At 44.8% G+C, this 23936-nt stretch overlaps 1 protein-coding gene across 1 annotated transcript in view; it reads right to left on the reverse strand.

Moving 5' to 3' along the window:
* Nucleotides 1-23936, reverse strand: part of shank3a (SH3 and multiple ankyrin repeat domains 3a) — a 684304-nt gene that overhangs the window by 44392 nt on the left and 615976 nt on the right. The window lies entirely within an intron of this gene.

The following is a 23936-nucleotide window of genomic DNA, read 5'->3' on the forward strand; positions in this document are numbered from 1 at the left end:
AACTTGAATGAGTAGGTGTGTCCAAACTTTTGACTGGTTCTGTACATTGCACGTGTAGCATATCCTTCATTCACTTAAAGTAGAGCATCAAACTGATGTGAAATGGTGGCATTATGGTGACAACGTGGCTCTAGTATAGGAACATTAATAGATGAGGACAAAGTGTCTGTCGGTTCTCCTGTGCAGACAAACACAAAGACACCAGATGGACTGAGAAGCACCGGGAACATCTCCCAATCTGTCTTAGAGCTTCAGAATCTGGGAGGAGATTTGAAGCAGATGCTTTATTCACACACGCACACGCACATGCACACACACACACACAGAGAAAGATAGATTGGCTTGGAGCCATGGCATTGTTCAGATAGATTAGCACACTCTGCCAACAACAGTGCATATAAATACAGGCCATTAAGCTGTTGAACTCTGACCCCCTCTGCTGATATTTTATAAACAATGCATAATATTGTATACTACCCTCGGTGGGAGGGGATCAGTGTCCTCTTAAGGATCCGCCCCTTTTTTTCAATTCTCGCCTAAAATGACATACCCAAATCTAACTGCCTGAAGCAAGGATATGCATTTTCTTGATACCATGTGAAAGGAAACATGAATTAATGTAGGAGAATATAACACATTAGATCTGGTAAAAGATAATACAAAGAAAAAAAACATGCGTTTAAAAATATATATAATTGTACCATCATCTTTGAAATGCAAGAGAAAGGCCATAATGTATTATTCCAGACCAGGAGTAATTTAGATTTTGGCCACTAGATGTCAGCAGCGTATGTGCAAAGTTTTAGACTGATCCAATGAACCATCACATTTCTATTTGAAATGTTGTACCAAGACTGCCCATGTTACGTTCGTCATTTGAATGAGGAGACCAAGGTGCAGCGTGGTAGGCGAACATCTTACTTTTATTCAAATGAACACCGAAAAACAACAAAATACAAAACAAACGTAAAGTTCTGCAGGCTACACAGCAACTATACAAAATCAAGATCCCACAAACTAAGGTGGAAAAAAGGCTGCCTAAGTATGATCCCCAATCAGAGACAACGATAGACAGCTGCCTCTGATTGGGAACCATACCCGGCCAACAAAGAAATAGAAAACATAGATTGCCCACCCTAGTCACACCCTGACCTAACCAAATAGAGAATTAAAAGGATCTCTAAGGTCAGGGTGTGACAGCCCAAATGTGTCTAAATGGTTTGTTAATACATTTTCAAGTTCATAACTGTGCACTCTCCTCAAACATTAGCATGGTATTCTTTCACTGTAATATCTACTATAGATTTTGGACAGTGCAGTTAGATTAACACGAATTTAAGCTTTCTGCCAATATCAGATATATCTATGTCCTGGGGAATTTTCGTATTACTTACAACCTCATGCTAATCACATCAGCCTACATTAGCTCAACCGTCCCGTGGGGGACACACCAATCCTGTTGAGATTTTAACAGGTCCTTGAACTCAGATTACCTGTATTTATACGCAATGTTGTTGGCAGGGTTTGCCAATCTATCAGAACAATGCCATGGCATTGTCCCCATGTTGGGAAATAATATATTTGAAAGGGTAGATTTGAAATTATATGTCACCAATTACTGTTCCAAAAGAGTAAAAACAAAAAAAAAGTATGATCTTTTACCTAATTGTGGCACTATAAACATGCGCTGGGAACACACCATTTTAAAAGCACAGGGCTTGTGTAAGGTGCCATGCCTTAACTTCTGGGAATTATATACATATGAAACCAGTTGCTCTCTGGTTTGGGTAGCAAGTCACTGTGCCTAAATGGCTAAACGGATTTTCAAGCCTTAAAATGACCTTACTATTCAGGGCTTTCAAGTTATGGAGTAATTGTTTTTTTTAAGACAGACACAGACAGGTGAGGACACTTCAAAATAATTTTCCCATTCACTTTTACTATTGTAAGTGATGAGCTAGCCCAACGGCGCATGTGGAGGATGCATAAAAGGTGTTACGCGGAGTGGAACAGGGGAACCCACGAGCAGACCTAGACGAGGAGACTGGGATAAAGTAACCAAGGTATTTATTGAAACACAAGGGGGAGATGGAGTGCAGGTCAGGGGAAGCTCGGCCGTGTTGCTGGAAACCAGGTGCGGAGGCTGAGGCTTGAGCGAGAGGGGTTGAGACAGGGTAAGCAGGTCCGGAGGGGAATCCAAGGGAGTAGAAGAGTGGGGAATCCAGAACAGAGTAGCAGGATAACAAGACGTGGGACTGGAGACAGGGACCAGAGTCAGAGCGGGCAGAACTGTAGCGGAGTGGATAACAGCGTCAGGCAAGGAAAACAGGCACAACTGGATAACAGGATCTGAATAGTAACAAACGGCGAGAAACGTAGACTGACTGAGCAGAGATTACTGGGGGAGTGGCGGCAGGTCAAGGAGACACAGGATGAGCAGTAGAGGGCGTTGCAGGAGCAGATGTGACACAAGGTAATGTCAATGGAGAAGGAAATACATTGCTCTACAAAAACCATTAGGTTGTACACTTTCCCTGCATACTAAATGTTTGCACTTTTGGTGTCTTGACCTACATTGCATACTCTATAAATATGACCATAGTGCATGATTTATGGGGGGGGGGGAATTCTTATGACACTGCCAGCAGTAACATTTGAGTTAGACAAGGCCTGTATCTTTCAAATGATATGTCACTTTTTATTTTCTGATGACATTGTATTTTGATCCCCCAAACTCAACGGGCCCAGTACAGGACCCCAAACAACCGCTCAGAGTTTATCAGTAAGAAGTGGCTCTATAAAGTGCCTGAAGTAAAGAGGGATTTCAATGAAGGTGGTGGTGTTCAGACTTAAGGTAGAGTCGATTTACGTGGCAATCTAATTAGCATAATAAAACATACAATCTGTCCGTTTTATTGGATGCATCTCAATCCACCGCATCCACCAATGTCGCACTTCCAGATCTGCGGCGAAAGGTGGCAGAGCTAGAGTGGTGTTTATCAGACCAGGAGACATCCTGAAAATTGGTCTTCTCACGTCTGTAGTGTCTGAACGTCTGTAGCGTCTGAACAGTTTGGGCTACACACTAATATGACACTTCTGTGGAAAGGTGAGTCTCTCACAAACATGATAGTCTTATATCTCTCAGATATTAGACGGACACTTCAGAACAAATTTCCTTTAGATTTTTTGGGGACTATCTGTTGTTCCATGTAGTGAATCTGTTATTCAGTGCGTTTCTATTGGCTAATAGCATAAAGGCCAAATTACATTTTTCATCAAAAATGTTATTTTTATTTTTATATTCTTCATATAATTCCAAATCAAATTTCTAAATGATCCTTGGTATGACCTTCTTATAACTATTCCATATAACTTAGTAGAACCCCCCCCTCCCCGGCTTAGAGAGGGCTTAGACTGTAGAGGGTTTAAGACATGTGCATCTGTGGCTGGCAAGGCAGATGGCAATAAAACCACTTTAAACAAAAACGGTCAGCATATTAAATACATGCATTATTAATATTCAGTTTTCTGTGAAAGCTAAGCCAATAGCTGAAAAAAACAGGAAATTAAAATGACCTCCTCAACTTGAACTGTACACTTACTAACACGTATGGTGGAGTGTGTGTGTGTGCCCATGTAGCACTGCTTCTTTCTTGCCAGGATACAAGAGCTGTTCTGTCCTTTGAAGGACGCAAGGCGCTTCACCTCAATTAACACACACGTACGTACCCCTACAACCTCACCTGGGTGTTTCTCTGTTGGCCATGCATTATCTGCCTCCACTCTCTCCAGTTGTAAGCCAGTAACATGGCCAGCTGGCTGAATCACCTTCCTGACCTCCAGCTCACACAACAAGCCCCGCTAAACTATACCTGCTTTAACACACTCACCTCTGGCACACACCTGACCTAACCCAGCGCACGCACGCACGCACGCACGCACGCACGCACGCACGCACGCACGCACGCACGCACGCACGCACGCACGCACGCACGCACGCACACACACACACACACACACACACACACACACACACACTCCTGACTCCAGGCCCAGTTCACACTCCTACCCCCTACTCACTACTATAGGTCCCTTAAGGAGTGGGGACAGTGCACTCGGTAGGGTCCCTATAAGCAGCATGGACATGGTCCTGTATAAGTGGGTCATAGATAAGGGGGAACCTAAACCTCTACTTCAGACAGTCTTCAAAGACACACACTGTAATGAGAACATGATAAAATCACCCTTTAATTTTCTCGCTTTATCTTTGTCTCACAATGGTCCTGTCTTTAATGTGTTTTAGACAGCGGCATCACATATGACTGACCCATTTCCATACAGAGGAGAGAGAGAGAGAGAAAAGAGAGAGAGATATATTATCCTTACAGAAAAGAAACACACTCTGTCCCTTTAGTATTTAGAATTGACTTAAAAAATAAGAAGCATTGATTTTAGAATGAGAATAATTTAGGCTATAATAGGATGAAGTTAGAGATGGTCAGAGGGGAGGGGTAAGGGGAGGGACACAGAGGACAAAAGATACAGTACAATACCAAGCCAATGTACCAAAGGAAAAAAAAAAAGCAGGAAATATGTTATTTTAAACACATGCATGCACAGTTGTAGTCTATGTCTTGTTGTGTGTCTGGTACAGTTACTTTGACAACAGATGGAGCATGTGATCCCCCAGCTATTTCTGTATCCATCACTGAAAATTATTGTGTGAAAAGAAACAACTTGTAAAAATGTGAAAAGTGTGGTTTGTAAATTCAGGAGTTCAGGAAGAGAGAATAGGAGGAGGGATATATGTAAAGAGAGGGAAAGGGAGAGAAATGGAGGAACAAATGGAGGTGGACGAGAGAATTTTTTTTTTATAACAGGTGAAGAAGTAGAAAATAAAGAGTGCAGGAGATTGATAGAGTGAGATAGCGGTAATGGAAGAGATGAGGAGGGTTGAACACTGTGATGTGACAGTTATTTCACAGCGGAAAACATTTAATAGGTCCACATTCAGCCAGTCAAAGTTGTCAGCTCATTTGACTCAGCTTTACACCAAGACTGACTGTCATTACACAAAGAGAAAGAGAGAGAGCGAGAGAAAGAGAGAGAGCAAGAGAGAGCATTTGAGGAAAAGGGGAGTCAGCCAGAGAGAGTGAGGGTGAAAGAAAGATGGAGAGAGACATACTGTAAGAAGAGGGAGAGACAGATTCTTTCTGGCTGGGTCCTCACATTGTAGCCTTTAAAATATATATACACTACCGTTCAAAAGCTTGGGGTCACTTAGAAATGTCGTGTCTTTTGAAAGAAAAACACATTTTTTGTACATTAAAATAACATCAAATTGATCAGAAATACAGTGTAGACATTGTTAATGTTGTAAATGACTATTGTAGCTGGAAACAGCTGATAAAATAAAAAATAAAATAAAAAACTGTATCACTGTATTTCTGATCAATTTGATGTTATTTTAATGGACAGAAATGTGCTTCTCTTTCAAAAACAAGAACATTTCTAAGTGACCCCAAACTTTTTTACGGTAGTATATATACAGTATATACTGTATATATATATATATATATATAGAGAGAGAGAGCCAGAGACAGAGTGAGTGCTTCTGAATGTGAATCTAAACCCAGCAAGCATTTTATGAGGGAGCAGTTATTATTTGAAAGTATTTGATCTGAATATTTGACCCAGGTCTAGATGAGAGCCATACATACCCTGATAGAGCCCATGATGCATAGAATAGGGCTGCTCTGCCTTGACAACGGTTACTACCCCATATATCCTTCTGCAGAGAACTGGCAGGTCTGACACTAATACAGGGCAACAATCCATCCCCAAACTCCTACTGCCTGTCTATGACACTACCCTCCACTACCCACACTGCTCCCAGACGTCCATCACTAACTACTGTACTCCTACAGTACCTTCACTGCTCCCTCTGCCCTACCCACTCACTCACTAGCTAGTTACCCCCACTATCCAGCAACCACAATAGTACATCCTAAACTGTGCACACTAATCTGTCAACATTCTGTATACGGCCAGGTACTCTAACAAAATGAATCTATAGATCTGAACCAATCACATCCACTTCACTATAACTCTAACCACATTGGATTTACTATAGCTGTAAACAATCCCGTCCACTAGCTGGAACAGTAATGCAACTGTAATGAACAGCAACTTAATTGTTTGATTGTGCCCCATATTCTGCTCTAATTATGCCAGAGGGATCTTTCTGACCTGGACTAATGTCCCTAACACCCCCGTATAAAGCAGCAGGGCAGCTTTGAGTAATCCAGGTCTTTTCCTGCTCAAAATGTCCAGCCGCCAATTCCTAAAATCCACATTCCCATTGTTTCAAAAAGTCAAGGATCATGCCAAGGAAAATTATATGGAAGCAATTCCACTTGAATTCCTTATGAATACCTGTCTCTATATCTTCTCAACGTGTATCTGAGTTCCTCTCTCCTATCTTTTAGCCGTCCGTCCGTCTTTCCTTTTCTCTCTATTTCTGTGGCCAGCTGGTTTATTATCTGTATAGCTCCCTCTTTCTTTCACTCTCCTCCAGTTTCTCCCTCTCTGTGTTCGCGCGCGCGCGCGCGTGCGCGTGTGTGTGTGTGTGTGTGTGTGTGTGTGTGTGTGTGTGTGTGTGTGTGTGTGTGTGTGTGTGTGTGTGTGTGTGTGTGTGTGAGGCAACTCCAAAAAATACCTTGGTTCTCTCTAAGAAGAGAAAGAGCTTTAAAGAGCATATACACACACACACACACACACACACACACACACACACACACACACACACACACACACACACACACACACACACACACACACACACACACACACACACACACACACACACACACACACACGCACACACACACACAAATAAGTGTTGTCCTGGGTTTGGGTTGAAAGTATGATTAGTCATGCACTAATGTGATTAGTCATCACATCAACATCAACTGTTCAGAGAACACGGTCGAATTGCTGCAAAGAAACCACTACTAAAGGACAACAATAAGAAGAAGAGATTTGCTTGGGCCAGGAAAAACGCGCAATGGATATTAGACTAGTGGAAATCTGTCCTTTGGTCTGATGAGTCCAAATAGGAGATTTTTGGTTCCAACCTCCGTGTCTTTGTGACACGCAGAGTAGGTGAACATATGAAGCAATAAGGAGGAGGTGTGATGGTGTGGGGGTGCTTTGCTGGTGACACTGTCAGTGATCTATTTAGAATTCAAGGCACACTTAACCAGCATGGCTACCACAGCATTCTGCAGCGTTACACCATCCTATCTGGTTTGCGCTTAGTGAGATTATAATTTGTTTTTCAACAGGACAATGACCCAACACACCTCCAGGCTGTGTAAGGGCAATTTGACCAAGAAGGAGAGTGATGTAGTGCTGCATCAGATGACCTGGCCTCCACAATCACCCGACCTCAACCCAATTGAGATGGTTTGGGATGAGTTGGACCGCAGAGTGAAGGAAAAGCAGCCAACAAGTGCTCAGCATATGTGGGAACTCCTTCAGGACTGTTGGAAAAACATTTCAGATGAAGCTGGTTGAGATAAGGCCAATAGTTTGCACAGTTGTTAACGAGGCAAAGGGTGGCTACTTTGAAGAATCAAAAAACTTAAATATATTTAGATTTGTCTCCCTCCTGTTCTGTTCGTTTCACAATTGGATCATTCATCCCCCTCCTCTCCCCTGTAACTATTCCCCAGGTCGTTGCTGCAAATGAGAATGTGTTCTCAGTCAACTTACCTGGTAAAATAAAGGATAAATAAAAAAATAAAAAATAAATAAAAGTTAATTAATTCTGTGTTCCCGGTCCAAAATGACCGCCCCATTATAGCTGATTATAAATCCATAATAACACATATATTATCACCTAATGTTGTGTTAGATCTTTTTAGCAACTTAAGTTCTTGTGAACATTACAAGTTTTGAATTGCTATTTATGGCCTGTAGGCCTCATACAACTCGTTTTTTTGAGTAAAACAAAGCATAATGTATGGATTGTTTTGACTATAACAAATACTCAGATGAAACATATTGTGCTATTCATCACAGACTACTTTGTGTTAAAGTTTAACAAGGACTCTCTCCTCCTCACCAGTGTCATGATCAAAGATATGATCAAGAGCCTCACATACAGTATACCGTTTGGTCATTGTGCTGCCATAGAATGAATTGTGAGCAAGGCCTCAAAAAAGCTTCATATACCAGAGCTATGAGAAAAGTTCTATATATTATTGAAACAATGTTACGATTGTTTGTGAGAATGCCAACAGGTGTGGTTTCTGTGGGGGAAAGATTCTATTGGGGAAAGGTTCCCATGGGGGTTGCCATGGAAACCAAGAAGGGAAGTGAGGTGTGCGTGTGCTCAAACACACATGCATGTGGGGGTATGGGAGAGGAAGTGTGTCCATCTGATGAATGGGCATGTGCCTGAACTCAATTTTATACACTAATTGTAGTCTCACCCATTCATTTCTAATGACCGGTCATTTTTGACCGGGAACACCACAGGTGTACAAAGTTAAATAAAACACCCAAGATTTTATTAATATCATCCAAATGTATTTTGTGTGTTCAGATGCCCTGTGTGGACAAAGTCATGGAACCTTATGACAATCAGAATAAAATAACTACATTTTTCAGAGAGAAAACGTGTAAATCGGTCCAATTCGACCGGAACACAGCAGGAGGGTTAACACTTTTTTGGTTACTACATGATTCCATATGTGTTATTTCATAGTTTTGATGTCTTCATAAAAAATATATGGGGGATTGGAAATGATGCAGACAATTACATTGATGGAAGCTACAATCTATCTGCAATATTAAAGCTGATCTACCCCACACCCATTTTTTTTAAATACATGTCCTCCTACAATTGCTCCCTCCCTCCCTCCCTCCCTCCCTCCCTCCCTCCCTCCCTCCCTCCCTCCCTCCCTCCCTCCCTCCCTCCCTCCCTCCCTCCCTCCCAGTCTTCTTCTCTCTTTCTCTCTCTTCTTTTCTCTCCTCCCACTCTCTCTGGCTATGCTAATATCTCTACTGACTTACAGGTAACACTAAGACTAAGAGTGTTACTTACAGTGTGTGTGTGTGTGTGTGTTTTAGAATTAGCATATTGCCTCCATCAGAGGCTAATAACCCATAAACATTTATTGCTGTAAGCAATCACAACTGGATGGGATCAATAGTGCTATGTCTGTCAGAGATTTGGATTTACCTAAAGAAAAGTGAGTATTGGTCTCATCAGGTTCTCCTATACACATCTGCCTAAGGTCATGCCATGATTCATTGACTGACTTGGCGATTAGATTTGTTAGCATTGTATTATGTTGTCTGTATCTCATTTCTTCTTCTTGTCCCTCTTTTTGTACTAAAGTATCTCATCATATCATCAGTTCCTCCCATGAGTTCCTTTCTGTTAGTAAAAGGAGAGAGGCGTGTTAACGTGCATGACCTTGTAAACATAGCACTTTAGAGCTTCTGTATGAGTGTGATTATTACTGCCTCATCTCAGAGCTCTGGGGTCAAATGCAGCCCTAGCTAGTTATTACATATGTGTGTGTGTGATGCCTCCTCAATGCCCACAACTCGTTCTTCTGCCTGCTCTCTCTTCTTTTCTTTTCTCTCTCAACCATGACTCCCTTTTCTCTCCTGTTGCAGAGGTCCTGTGATTACCATTCCAGGAGAGTAGAGAAAGAGCTAGAGAGTGAGGTATAGACAGAGAGGAAGGGGAGGAAGGAGAGACTCCCGGCTAAAAATAGAGCAGTCTGTATCTGACTGGTGATTCATAAGGCTGTGAGTCATTCAACTAGTCAGCACTGAGGAGGCACGGAGGGAGGGAGGAAGGGAGGGGATGGAGACAGGGATGGAGCGAGTGTGATAGTATGATAGTTTTTGCCTGCCTCACTAACAACGCCTTTTGCCTATTCCCTGCCTGTACTTTAGCCTATCAGATTTCCCGTTATCAAACTATTGCCTTATTGTCACGCCCTGGCCATAGAGAGGCTTTTATTCTCTATTTTGGTTAGGCCAGGGTGTGACTAGGGTGGGCATTCTAGTTTCTTTATTTCTATGTTTTCTGTTTCTATGTTTTGGCCGGGTATGGTTCTCAATCAGGGACAGCTGTATATTGTTGTCTCTGATTGGGAATCATACTTAGGCAACCTGTTTTTCCACCTTAGTTGTGGGTAGTTATCTGTGTTAGTGGCCTGTATAGCCCTAGTCAGCTTCATGTTCATTTTTGTTGTTTCTTGTTTTGTTGGCGACATTTATAATAAAGAGAAATGTACGCTCACCACGCTGCACCTTGGTCCGATCATATCCCTGACGACGTTCGTGACACTTATCTCCTGGACGACGTTACTAGCCTTTTCCCTGCCTGTACTGTTGCCTTTTTGGACCCCTGTGCATGACCTTCTGCCTGCCCCTGGAACCAGCTACCTGCCTCCTCCTGTGGTCAGTTTCAATAAACACCTGCTGCACCCTGCGCTTGAAACCAGCTCTCTGTCTCCCCTCGTGTTCATTACAAGAGTAACTTTAACTCTATGTAGACTGGGACCAAATGTTATCTGAAACATTGTTGAATTCAATTCTATAGGAGTTAAATTAACACTTATTTTTACTGTGTATTCTCCTCCCTTTCTGCATCATATGATGTTTTTTATTTAATCTTTATTTAACTAGGCAAGTCAGTTAAGAACAAATACTTATTTACAATGACAGCCTAGGAAAAGTGGGTTAACTGCCTTGTTCAGGGGCAGAATGACAGATTTTCACCTTGTCAGCTCGGGGCTCGATCTAAGAACCTTTCGGTTACTGCCCCGGCACTTGCACTGTCCACTTTCCTCCCGGCCGGCTCGGCCCTCCCCTCCTGCTCCGTGGCTGTGTGACTCATTGCGAGCTTACAGAACAGGGTTGCGGGCAGTTGAGCAAAACTTGACAAACAAAACTCCCGGAGGACCTATCATCATTTAACTCTTTCCTCTCTACCTCGACCCCTCTGACCTCAAAAACGACAGTATCTCTTCTTAAATTTCCAAAACACTTGAGTGTGCTGTCTCTGACCAACTCTCTCACCATCTCTCTCAGAATGATCTTCTTGACTCTAACCAGTCAGGCTTCAAGATGGGTCACTCAACCGAGACTGCTCTCCTCTGTGTCATGGAGGCTCTCGGCACTGCCAAAGCTGACTCTCTCTCCTCTGTTCTCATCCTCCTAAATCTGTCAGCTGCCTTGAACAACATAAACCATCAGATCCTCCTCTCCACCCTCTCAAGCTCAATTACTTTTCTCTTTCCCCCCCTTCTTTGCGTGCCTGGTAGATATCTCAGCTTGGATGTCAGCCCACCACCAAAAGCTCAATCTTGACAAGAAGGAGCTTCTCTTCCTCCCGGGGAAGCCATGTCTGCTCCAAGACCTCTCCATCACGGATGACAACCCCACAGTGTCCCCCTCCCAGAGTGCAAAGAACCTTGAGCCTGGACAACACCCTGTTGTTCTCTGCAAACATCAAAGCAGTGACTCGCTCCTGCATGTTCAAGCTTTACAACATCCGTAGAGTACGACCCTACCTCACACAGGAAGCAGCGCAAGTCCTAATCCAGGCACTTGTCATCTCCCATCTGGACTACTGCAACTCGTTGTTGGCTGGGCTCCCCACTTGTGCCAGCAAACCCCTGCAATTTATCCAGAACGCTGCAGCGTGCCTGGTATTCAATCTCCCTAAGTTTCCCCCTGTCCTACGGACACTCCACTGGCATCCAGTCAAAGCTTGCATCCACTACAAGAACATGGTACTTTCCTACGGAACAGGAAGAGGAACTGCCCCTCCCTGCCTTCAGGCTATGCTCAAATCCTACACCCCAACCGAGTACTCTGTTCTGCCACCTCTGGTCTCTTGGACCTCCCACCCCTGGACCTCCCGCTAAGCCTCGTCAATGTTATTTTCTGTCCCCAATGGTGGAACCAGCTTCCCCCTGAAGCTAGGACAGCAGAGTCCCTGTCCATCTTCCGAAAACATCTGAAACCTTACCTCTTCAAAGAATATCTTAAATAATGCCACAGCAACCCCCCCTCTATTTTGTGAACTAACATTTGTACTAGACTTTTTCCCCCTTACTAGCTCTGACTTTGCTGATAGCTACTTAAAACATGTAATTACGACTGAGATATGTGGTTGTCCCACCTAGCTGAATGAATGCACTAACTGTAAGTCACTCTGGATAAGAGCATATTCTAAATAACTCTAATGTAAATGTTAAATACATCACTCATTGTTGAGTTAATGAATTCAATCAATATCCTTTTCTTTCTCGCTCTCATTCTCTCAATCAGTCTCCCTCCTTCTCCCCTTCTCTTTCCCTTCCCTTCATCCCTCTGTCCTCTCCCCCTTCCCTCTCTCCAATAATCTCTTTTTCCCTTTTTTTTATCTCTCCTACCTGCAGTAAATGATAAAATGTGCGCAGGTGTGTCTGTGTGTGTGTGTGTGTGTGTGTCTGTGTGTGTCTGCGTGTGCATGTGTGTTTGTCTGCATGTGCATGTGTGTGTGTGTGTGTGTGAGAGAGGTGTCACAATAAATAACAACAGATTCACTGATGGCCTGACCCTGGCCTTAACTCTACCCCTATCCATCCCCCTATCTCTTTCCCTCTCTCTATCTATCTCTCTCTGACCCTGACTAAAACCTTATCACCAAATCAACACAGAGAGGTGGAAAGGGAGAGAATGGGGGGAGAGAGAAAAAGAGAGAGAAAGAGACAGAGAGGGAAAGAGAGACAAAGACAGTTGGATAGATTAAGGGGGATGAGACAGTGAGAGTCACGACACAGGGTGATGTATAAGAGACCCTGCAGCACACAGTCAGTTACTCAAAAACCCACACTCTGATTTCAATACAACAACACAACTACACACTCACGCATACACGGGTAAAACACATGGATAAAAAATGATGTGCACACACACACTTACACACACAGACAAAATCACACGCACGCACGCACGCATGCACACACACACACAGACACAGGGAGCAGTGTTGTTTAGGTTAGTTAATTGTAGACAGGGCTGTCTTTCCTGCTTCACTGAGCTGAGCTGAGACATATTGCCATGACTGTCAGTGATGCCTCAGTGCTTACCAGATAAACAAGTGTGTGTTTGTCTGAGTGTGTGCATGCTTGTGTCTACGTGTGTGAATGTGTGTGCCTGAGTTTGTGTGTGATTGTCTTTCTGTGTATGTGTGTCCTCTAGTGTGTTATCTATTATTTCATGACTGTTGAAGTATCCTAGGATGCATCAAATTCCTGCAAAAACTACTGCATATCATTAACTGTTGAGCATTATCTATTATTTAGCTAGACTTATTTTTTGCACCAAAATCCTTTGCTGAGTTAATATTAAACAATCTAAAATAACGTTTCTGTACTTCAATACCCAGTGGAAAGGAGTGAAGGACATGGAATGAGAAGGAGAAGTGGAGGGAGGAAGGGAAATGGAGAGAGAGAGAGGAGGGGGAAGAGACAAATAGAGGAGAGAGAGATAAGGGGGGAGGGAAACAGAGGGAAGAGGGGTAAGTGACACATAGAGGAGAGAGAGAGAGAGATAAAGGAGGAGAGAAATACAAAGCGAGGAGGGGTAAAAGACAAATAGAGGAGAGAGAGGGAGATGAGGGGGGAAACAGCAAGAGAGGAGAGGGAATAAGGAAAGACAGGACGGAGAGCGGAGAAAAAGAAAGAGTTGCCTCACATTAATTTCTTCTCCTCTGTCCTTTAGTGGATTCTCCCTTATTCTTCTCCTTCACTATCTCACTCCCTCCTGTGTTTAGAGACCCCCCTTTTCTCAGCCTCTCACACTCTCACCCAGGCACTCTCTCCTCACCCCTCCTCACCTCCTAATCCCATAAAGCGGCAGGATTCCTCAAGGAATGGGGGGCGGGGCAAGATAACATACATTCCTCAACACCTATTTTCACAAAACCCTCTCCAGACACACCCTCAAACACAAGTGAAAAATAAATTCACATTCAAGAAAACATTAAAAATGAATCTACAAAGATTGACCATATGACTGGATAGATACTGACCCCTGAATGACATGACCAAAAGTATGTGGACGTGTGCTCATCGAACATCTCATTCCAAAATCATGGGCATTAATATGGAGTTGGTCTCCCCTTTGCTGCTATAACAGCCTCCACTCTTCTGGGAAGGTTTTCCATTAGATGTTGGAACATGGCTGCGGGGACTCACTTCCATTCAACCACACCAGCATTAGTGAGGTCGGGCACTGATGTTGGACGATTAGGCCTGGCTCATAGTCGGCGTTCCAATTCATCCCAAAGGTGTTCGATGGGAGTTGAGGTCAGGGCTCTGTGCAGGCCAGTCAAGTACCACCACACCGATCTCGACAAACCATTGTACCTCGCTTTGTACACGGGGGCATTGTCATGCTGAAACAGGAAAGGTCTTCCCCAAACTGTTGCCACAAAGTTGGAAGCACAGAATCATCTGGAATGTCATTGCATGCTGTAGCGTTAAGATTTCACTTCACTGGAAATAAGGGGCCAAGCCCGAACCATGAAAAACAGCCCCAGACCATTATTCCTCTTCCACCAAACTTTACAGTTGGCACTATGCATTGGGGCAAGCAGCTTTCTCCTGGAATCTGCCAAACCAAGATTCTTCTGTCGGACTGCCAGATAGTGGAGTGTGATTCATCACTCCAGAGAACACGTTTCCACTGCTCCAAAGTTCAATGGCAGCAAGCTGACGCTTGGCATTGTGTATGGTGATCTTAGGCTTGTGTGCGGCTGCTCGGCCATGGAAACCCATTTCATGAAGATCCCTACGAACAGTTGTTTTGCTGACGTTGCTTCCAGTGGCAGTTTGGAACTCAGCAGTGAGTGTTGCAACCGAGGATAGACGATTTTTATGCGCTACGTGCTTCAGCACTCTGAGATCCCGTTCTGAGCCGCTGTTGCTCCTAGACATTTCCACTTCACAATAACAGCACTTACAGTTGACCGTGGCAGCTCTAGCGGGAGAGAATTTTGACAAACTGACTTGATGGAAAGGTGGCATCTTATGACGATACCACGCTGAAAGTCACTGAGCTCTTCAGTAAGGCCATTCTACTGCCAATGTTTGATCAAATCAAATTTGATTGGTCACATACACATGGTTAGCAGATGTTAATGCGAGTGTAGCAAAATGCTTGTCCAGTAATATCTAACAAGTAATCTAACAATTCCCCAACAACTACCTGCAGTTGAAGTCGGAAGTTTACATACACCTTAGCCAAATACATTTAAACTCAGTTTTTCCACAATTCCTGACATTTAATCCTAGTGAAAATTCCCTGTCTTTGGTTAGTCAGGATCAACACTTTATTTTAAGAACGTGAAATGTCAGAATAAGAGTAGAGAGAATGATTTACTTCAGCTTTGATTTCTTCCATCACATTCCCAGTGGGTCAGAAGTTTACATACACTCAATTAGTATTTGGTAGCATTGTCTTTAAATTGTTTAACTTGGGTCAAACGTTTCAGGTAGCCTTCCACAAGCTTCCGACAATAAGTTGGGTGAATTTTGTCCCATTCCTCCTGACAGAGCTGGTGCAACTGAGTCAGGTTTGTAGGCCTCCTTGCTCGCACACACTTTTTCAGTTCTGCCCACACATTTTCTATAGGATTGAGGTCAGGGCTTTGTGATGGCCATTCCAATACCTTGACTTTGTTGTCCTTAAGCCATTTTGCAACTGAATCAGGTTTGTAGGCCTCCTTGCTTGCATACACTTTTTCAGTTCTGCCCACACATTTTCTATAGGATTGAGGTCAGGGCTTTGTGATGGCCACTCCAATACCTTGACTTTGTTGTCCTTAAGCCATTTTGCCACAACTTTGGAAGTATGCTTGGGGTCATTGTCCATTTGGAAGACCCATTTGCGATCAAGCTTTAATTCCCTGACTGATGTCTTGAGATGTTGCTTCAATATATCCACATAATTTTCCTTTCCTCATGATGCCATCTATTTTGTGAAGTGCACCAGTCCCTCCTGCAGCAAAGCACCCCCACAACATGATGCTGCCACCCCCGTGCTTCACGGTTGGGATGGTGTTCTTCGGCTTGCAAGCATCCCCTTTTTTTCTCCAAACATAACGATGGTCATTATGGCCAAACAGTTCTATTTTTGTTTCATCAGACCAGAGGATATTTCTCCAAAAAGTACGATGTGCAGTTGCAAACCGTAGTCTGGCTTTTTTATGGCGGTTTTGGAGCAGTGGCTTCTTCCTTGCTGAGCGGCCTTTCAAGTTATGTCGATATAGGACTCATTTTACTGTGGATATATATACTTTTGTACCTGTTTCCTCTAGCATCTTCACAAGGTCCTTTGCTGTTGTTCTGGGATTGATTTGCACTTTTCGCAACAAAAGTACGTTCATCTCTAGGAGACAGCACATGTCTCCTTCCTATGCGGTATGATGGCTGCGTGGTCCTATGGTGCTTATGCTTGCGAACTATTGTTTGTACAGATGAACGTGGTACCTTCAGGCGTTTGGAAATTGCTCCCAAGGATGAACCAGACTTGTGGAGGTCTACAATTTTTTTTTTTGAGGTCTTGGCTGATTTCTTTTGATTTTCCCATGATGTCAAGCAAAGAGGCACTGAGTTTGAAGGTACATCCACAGGTACACCTCCAATTGACTCAAATTAAGTAAATTAGCCCACTAGAAGCTTCTAAAGCCATGACATAATTTTCTGGAATTTTCCAAGCTGTTTAAAGGCACAGTCAACTTAGTGTATGTAAACTTTTGACCCACCTGAATTGTGATACAATGAATTATAAGTGAAATAATCTGTCTGTTAACAATTGTTGGAAAAATTACTTGTGTCATGCACAAAGTAGATGTCCTAACTGACTTGACAAAACTATAATTTGTTAACAAGACGTGTGGAGTGGTTGAAAAATGAGTTTTAATGACTCCAAACTAAGTGTATGTAAACTTCCGACTTTAGCTGTAATACACACAAATCTAAAGGGCTGAATGAGAATATGTACATGTAAATACATGGATGAGCGATGGGCAAGCGGCATAGGCAAGGTGCAATAGATGGTATAAAATACAATACATACTGTACATATGACATGAGTAATGTAAGATATGTAAACATGATTAAAGTGGCATTATTTATAGTGGCATTGTTTAAAGTGACTAGTGACCCATTTATAAAAGTGGTCAGTGATTGGGTCTCAATGTATGCAGCAGCCTCCCTGAGTTAGTGATTGCTGTTTAGCAGTCTGATGGCCTTGAGATAGAAGCTGCTTTTCAGTCTCTCGGTCCCAGTTTTGATGCACCTGTACTGACCTCACTTTCTGGACGGTAGCGGTCTGAACAGGCAGTGGCTCAGGTGGTTGTTGTCCTTGATGATCTTTTTGGCCTTCCTGTGACATCGGATGCTGTAGGTGTCATGGAGGGCAGGTAGTTTGCCCAGACTGCACCACCCACTGGAGAGCCTTGTGGTTGAGGGCAGTGCAGTTGCCGTACCAGGCTGTGATACAGTCCGACAGAATGCTCCTGATTATGCATCTGTAAAAGTTTGTCATGATTTTGGGTGACAAGCCAAATTTCTTCAGCCTCTCGAGGTTGAAGAGGCACTGCTGCGCCTTCCTCGCCACACTGTCTGTGTGGGTGGACCATTTCAGTTTGTCTGTGATGTGTATGCCTCGGAACTTAAAACTTTCCACCTTCTCCATTGCTGTCCCTTCGATGTGGATAGGGGGGTGCTCCCTCTGCTGTTTCTTGAAGTCCACGATCATCTCCTTTATTTTGTTGATGTTGAGTGAGAGGTTATTTTCCTCACACCACACTCCCAGGGCCCTCACCTCCTTCCTGGAGGTTGTCTCGTCATTGTTGGTAATCAAGCCCACTACTGTAGTGTCGTCTGCAAACTTGATGATTGAGTTAGAGGCGGGCATGGCCAGGCAGTCGTGGGTGAACAGGGAGTACAGGAGGGGGCTAAGCACACATCCTTGTGGGGTCCCAGTGTTGGGGGTCAGTGAAGTGGAGATGTTGTTTCCTACTTACACCACCTTTGGGGCGGCCCGTCAGAAAGTCCAGGACCCAATTGCACAGGGTTGAGACCCAGGACCTCCAGCTTGATGATGAGCTTGGAGGAAACGATGGTGTTGAATGCTGAGCTGTAGTCAATGAACAGCATTCTTACATATGTATTCCTCTTGTACAGATGGGATAGGACAGTGTGCAGTGTGATGGCGATTGCATCGTCTGTGGACCTGTTGGGGCGGTATGCAAATTGAAGTGGGTTTAGGGTGATCGGTAAGGTGGAGGTGGTATGATCCTTGACTAGTCTCTCAAAGCACTTCATGATGACAAAAGTGAGTGCATTTAGTTCAGTTATCTTTGCCTTCTTGGGTACAGGAACAATGGTGGCCATCTTGAAGCATGTGGTGACAGCAGACTGTCAGGGAGCGTTTGAATATGTCTGTAAACACACCAGCCAGCTGGTCTGCGCATGCTCTGAGAACGCGGCTAGGGATGTCGTCTGGGCCGGCAGCCCTGCGAGGGTTCACACGTTTAAATGTTTTACTCACGTCGGCCACGGAGAAGGAGAGGGGGGGCGCAGTCCTTGTTAGCGGGCCGTGACGGTGGCACTGTATTATCCTCAAAGCGGGCAAAGAAGGTGTTTAGTTTGTCTGGAAGTGTGACGTTGGTGTCCGTGACTTGGCCGATTTTCTTCTTGTAGTCCGTGATTTCCTATAGACCCTGCCACATACGTCTCGTGAGCCGTTGAATTGCGACTCCACTTTGTCCCTGTTCCGTAATTTCGCTTGTTTGATTGCCTTGCAGAGGGACTAACTACACTGTTTATTTTCAGCCATATTCCGAGACCTCTTTCCATGGTTAAATGCGGTGGTTTGTGCTTTCAGTTTTGCGCGAATGCCGCCATCCATCAACAGTTTCTGGTTACGGTAGGTTTTTAATAGTCACAGTGGGTACAACATCTCCAATCACTCACCGAGTCTTGAAGCGTGGATTCCGATTGGTCAGACCAGCGTTGAATGGTTCTAGTCACTGTTACATCCTGTTTGAGTTTCTGCCTATAAGACGGTAGGAGCAAGATGGCGTTGTAGTTGGATTTGCCGAAGGGAGGGCGGGGGAGGGCTTTGTATGCATTGCGGAAGTTAGAGTAGCAGTGATCAAGTGTATTACCCCCCCGAGTACTGCAATCAATATTCTAAAAATAATTTAGGTAGCGTTGTTCTCAATTTTGCTTTGTGAAAATCCCCAGCTACAATAAATGCAGCATCAGGATATATGGTTTCCAGTTTACATAGAGTCCAGTGAAGTTCCTTGAGGGCTGTTGTGGTGTCTGCTTGAGGGGGAATGTATACAGATGTGATGATAACTGACGAGAATTCTCTTGGGAGATAATATGGCCGGCATTTGATTGTAAGGAATTCTAGGTCGGGTGAGCATAAGGACTTGAGTTCCTGTATGTTGTTATGATTACACCATGAGTCGTTAATCATGAAGCATATACCCCTGCCCTTCCTCTTCCCAGAGAGGTGTTTATCTCTGTCAGCTTAATGCATGGAGAAGACCGGTGGCTGAACCGATTCCAACAACATATCGCGAGAGAGCCATGTTTCCGTGAAACAGAGAATGTTACAATCTCTGATGTCTCTCTGGAAGGCAACCCTTGCTCGAATTTCATCTACCTTGTTGTCACGAGACTGGACATTGGCGAGTAGTATACTCTGGAGCGGTGGGCGATGTGCATGTCTACGGAGCCTGACCAGTTGGCTGCTCCGTCTGCCCCTTCTGCGGTGCCGTCGTTTTGGGTCGGCTTCTGGGATTAGATCCATTGTCCTGGGTGATGGTCCAAACAGAGGATCCGCTTCGGGAAAGTTGGATTCCTGGTCGCAATGTTGGTAAGTTGACGTCGCTCTTAAATCAAATAGTTCTTCCCGGATGTATGTAATAAGACTTAAGATTTCCTGGGGTAACAATGTAAGAAATAATACAGAAAAAAACAAAATGCTGCATAGTTTCCTGTCACACCCTGGCCTCTGTTATATTGATTTTCTTTATTAGTTTAGTTAGGTCAGGGTGTGACATGGGATGTTTGTGTGTTTTGTCTAGTTTAGGGTGTGTGTATTGTTTAGGGGGTTGTGTATAGTGTATGGGGTTGTGTTCAGTATAGAGGTTTAGGAAAGTCTATGGTTGCCTGGTTTGGTTCTCAATCAGAGACAGCTGTTTATTGTTGTCTCTGATTGGGAGCCATATTCAAGGCAGCCATAGGCTTTAGGTGATTGTGGGTAATTGTCTATGTCTAAACGTTAGTAGCTTGTGTGTGCACTTTCGTTTTTGTAGCTTCACGGTCGTTTGTTGTTTTGTTAGTTTGTAAAGTGTTTCGTTTCGTGTTCATCTTCTTCGTATAATAAAAAGAGGATGTATTTATATCATGCTGCGCCTTGGTCCACTCTTCCTCATCAAGACGATCGTGACAGAATTACCCAACAGAACAGGACCAAGCAGCGTGTAAAGCAGCAGCAGGAGCTATATACACAGGATTCTTGGACTTGGGAGGAGATACTGGATGGTAAGGGACCTTGGGCACAACCGGGAGAATATCGCCTCCCTCGTGAAGAGCTGGAGGCAGCTAAAGCCGAGAGGAGGCGATATGAGGAGGCAGCACGGAAGCAAGGCTGGAAGCCCGTGAGTAAAACCCAAATATTTCTTGGGGGGGGGGGGGGGGGGCTACAAGGGAGTGTGGCGAAGTCAGGTAGGAGACCTGCGCCAACTCCCTATGCTTACCGTGGAGTGCGAGAGTACGGGCAGACACCGTGTTATGCGGTAGAGCGCATGGTGTCTCCTGTACGTGTGCATAGCCCGGTGCGGGTTTTTCCACCTCCCCGCACTGGCAGGGCTAGATTGGGCATTGAGCCAGGTGCCATGAAGCCGGCTCAACGCGTCTGGTCTCCAGAGCGTCTCCTCGGGCCGGCATACATGGCATCTGAGCCATCCGTCTGCCCAGCGCCATCTGAGCCATCCGTCTGCCCAGCGCCATCTGAGCCATCCGTCTGCCCAGCGCCATCTGAGCCATCCGTCTGCCCAGCGCCATCTGAGCCATCCGTCTGCCCAGCGCCATCTGAGCCATCCGTCTGCCCAGCGCCATCTGAGCCATCCGTCTGCCCAGCGCCATCTGAGCCATCCGTCTGTCCCGAGCCATTAGAGCCGCCCGTCTGTCCCGAGCCGTCAGAGCCGTTCGTCAGTCAGGAGCCGCTAGAGCCGCCAGTCAGCCAGGATCTGCCAGAGCCGCCAGTCAGCCAGGATCTGCCAGTGCCGCCAGTCAGCCAGGATCTGCCAGAGCCGCCAACCAGCCAGGATCTTCCAGAGCCGCCAATCAGCCAGGATCTGCCAGAGCCGCCAATCAGCCAGGATCTGCCAGAGCCGCTAATCAGCCAGGATCTGCCAGAGCCGCCAGTCAGCCAGGATCTGCCAGAGCCGCCAGTCAGCCAGGATCTGCCAGAGCCGCCAGTCAGCCAGGATCTGCCAGAGTCGCCAGCCAGCCATGAGCAGCCAGAGTCGCCAGCCAGCCATGAGCAGCCAGAGTCGCCAGCCAGCCATGAGCAGCCAGAGTCGCCAGCCAGCCATGAGCAGCCAGAGTCGCCAGCCAGCCATGAGCAGCCAGAGTCGCCAGCCAGCCATGAGCAGCCAGAGTCGCCAGCCAGCCATGAGCAGCCAGAGTCGCCAGCCAGCCAGGATCCGCCAGAGTCGTCAGCCAGCCAGGATCCGCCAGATCCGTCAGCCAGCCAGGATCCGCCAGAGCGGGTAGTGACTATGGTGGAGGGAGGTCCACGTCCCGCACCCGAGCCGCCGCCATAGGAAGGCCCACCCGGACCCTCCCCTTCTGTGTCAGGTTTTGCGGCCGGAGTCCGCACCTTTGGGGGGGGGGGTACTGTCACACCCTGGCCTCTGTTATATTGATTTTCTTTATTAGTTTAGTTAGGTCAGGGTGTGACATGGGATGTTTGTGTGTTTTGTCTAGTTTAGGGTGTGTGTATTGTTTAGGGGGTTGTGTATAGTGTATGGGGTTGTGTTCAGTATAGAGGTTTAGGAAAGTCTATGGTTGCCTGGTTTGGTTCTCAATCAGAGACAGCTGTTTATTGTTGTCTCTGATTGGGAGCCATATTTAAGGCAGCCATAGGCTTTAGGTGAATGTGGGTAATTGTCTATGTCTAAACGTTAGTAGCTTGTGTGTGCACTTTCGTTTTTGTAGCTTCACGGTCGTTTGTTGTTTTGTTAGTTTGTAAAGTGTTTCGTTTCGTGTTCATCTTCTTCGTAAAATAAAAAGAGGATGTATTTATATCATGCTGCGCCTTGGTCCGCTCTTCCTCATCAAGACGATCGTGACAGTTTCCTAACAACTCAAAGTGAGGCGACCATCTCTGTCAGCGTCATTGTGCCAAAAAAATGATGGAGATTGCATGGTTGTGTGCTCGATTTATACACCTGTCAGTACCGAATCCACTAATTTGAAGGGGTGTCCACATACTTTTGTAGATACAGTTTATTCAGAAAGTTTTCAGATTAAATAGAAATATCACATTTAAAATAAGTATTCAGACCCAAAGGTGAACCTTTGCCCCAGTCTGAAGCAGGTTTTCATCAAGGATCTCTCTGTAATTTGCTCCATTAATTTCCCCCTTGTCCTGACTAGTCTCCCAGTCCCTGCCTCTGAAAAACATCCTCACAGCATGATGCTTCCACCACCATGCTTCACCGTAGAAATAATATTGGCCAGGTGATGAGCGGTACCTGGTTTCCTCCAGACGTGATGCTTGGAGTTCAGTCTTGGTTTCATCAGACCAGAGAATCTTTAGGTGCCTTTTGGAAAACTCCAAGCAGGCTGTCATGTGCCTCTTACTGAGGAGTGAATTCAGTCTGGCCTGATTGGTGGAGTGCTGCAAAGATGGTTGTCCTTCTGGAAGGTTCTCTCATCCCCACAGAGGAACTGTGGGGATGAGTCACCTCCTTGGCCAAGGCCCTTCTCCCCCGATTGCTCAGTTTGGCCAGGCGGCCATGGCTTGGTTTTTGCTCTGACATGCACTATCAACTGTGAGACCTTTCAAAATCATCTCCAATCAATTAAATTTACCACAGGTGGACTCCAATCAAGTTGTAGAAACATCTGAAGGATGATCAATGGAAACCGGATGCACCTGAGCTCAATTTCAAGTCTCATAGCAAAGGGTCTGAATAGTTTTTAATTTTTAATACATTTGCTAAAATATCAAAAACCTGTTTTAACTTTGTCATTATGGGGTATTGTGTGTAGATTGTTGAGGGCAAAAAAATATTTAATACATTTTAGAATAAGGCTGTAATGTAACAAAATGTGGAAAAATTGAAGGGGTCTGATTACTTTCCGATAATCACTGAATAGTGTACGTATTGACTGTTAATCTAAACATGCAGAGATAGAGAATACATTAATGAATGCAACATGTACAAGTAACTGCCAAAATAAAGGAAACACCAACATAAGGGCCACCACGAGCTAGGACAGCTTCAATGCACCTTGGCATAGATTCTACAATTCTCTGGAACTCTATTGGAGCGATGCGACAACATTCTTCCACGAGAAATTCCATCATTTGTTGATGGTGGTGGAAATCGCTAACACAGGAGCCACTACAGAATCTCCCATAAGTGTTCAATTGGGTTGAGACCTGGTGACTAAGACTCAAGTGTTTCCATTATTTTGGCAGGTACCTGTATGTTTTCCCCCATGTCTTTTTATGTGCTCTTTTTAACTTCTTTCTGATTGAGACACCTCCTCAACAGAGTATGTGAGAGTAGATCATGTGTTTGTGAG

The sequence above is a fragment of the Salvelinus namaycush genome, chromosome 2, assembly GCF_016432855.1.
Source record: "Salvelinus namaycush isolate Seneca chromosome 2, SaNama_1.0, whole genome shotgun sequence".
Taxonomy (NCBI): Eukaryota; Metazoa; Chordata; class Actinopteri; order Salmoniformes; family Salmonidae; genus Salvelinus; species Salvelinus namaycush.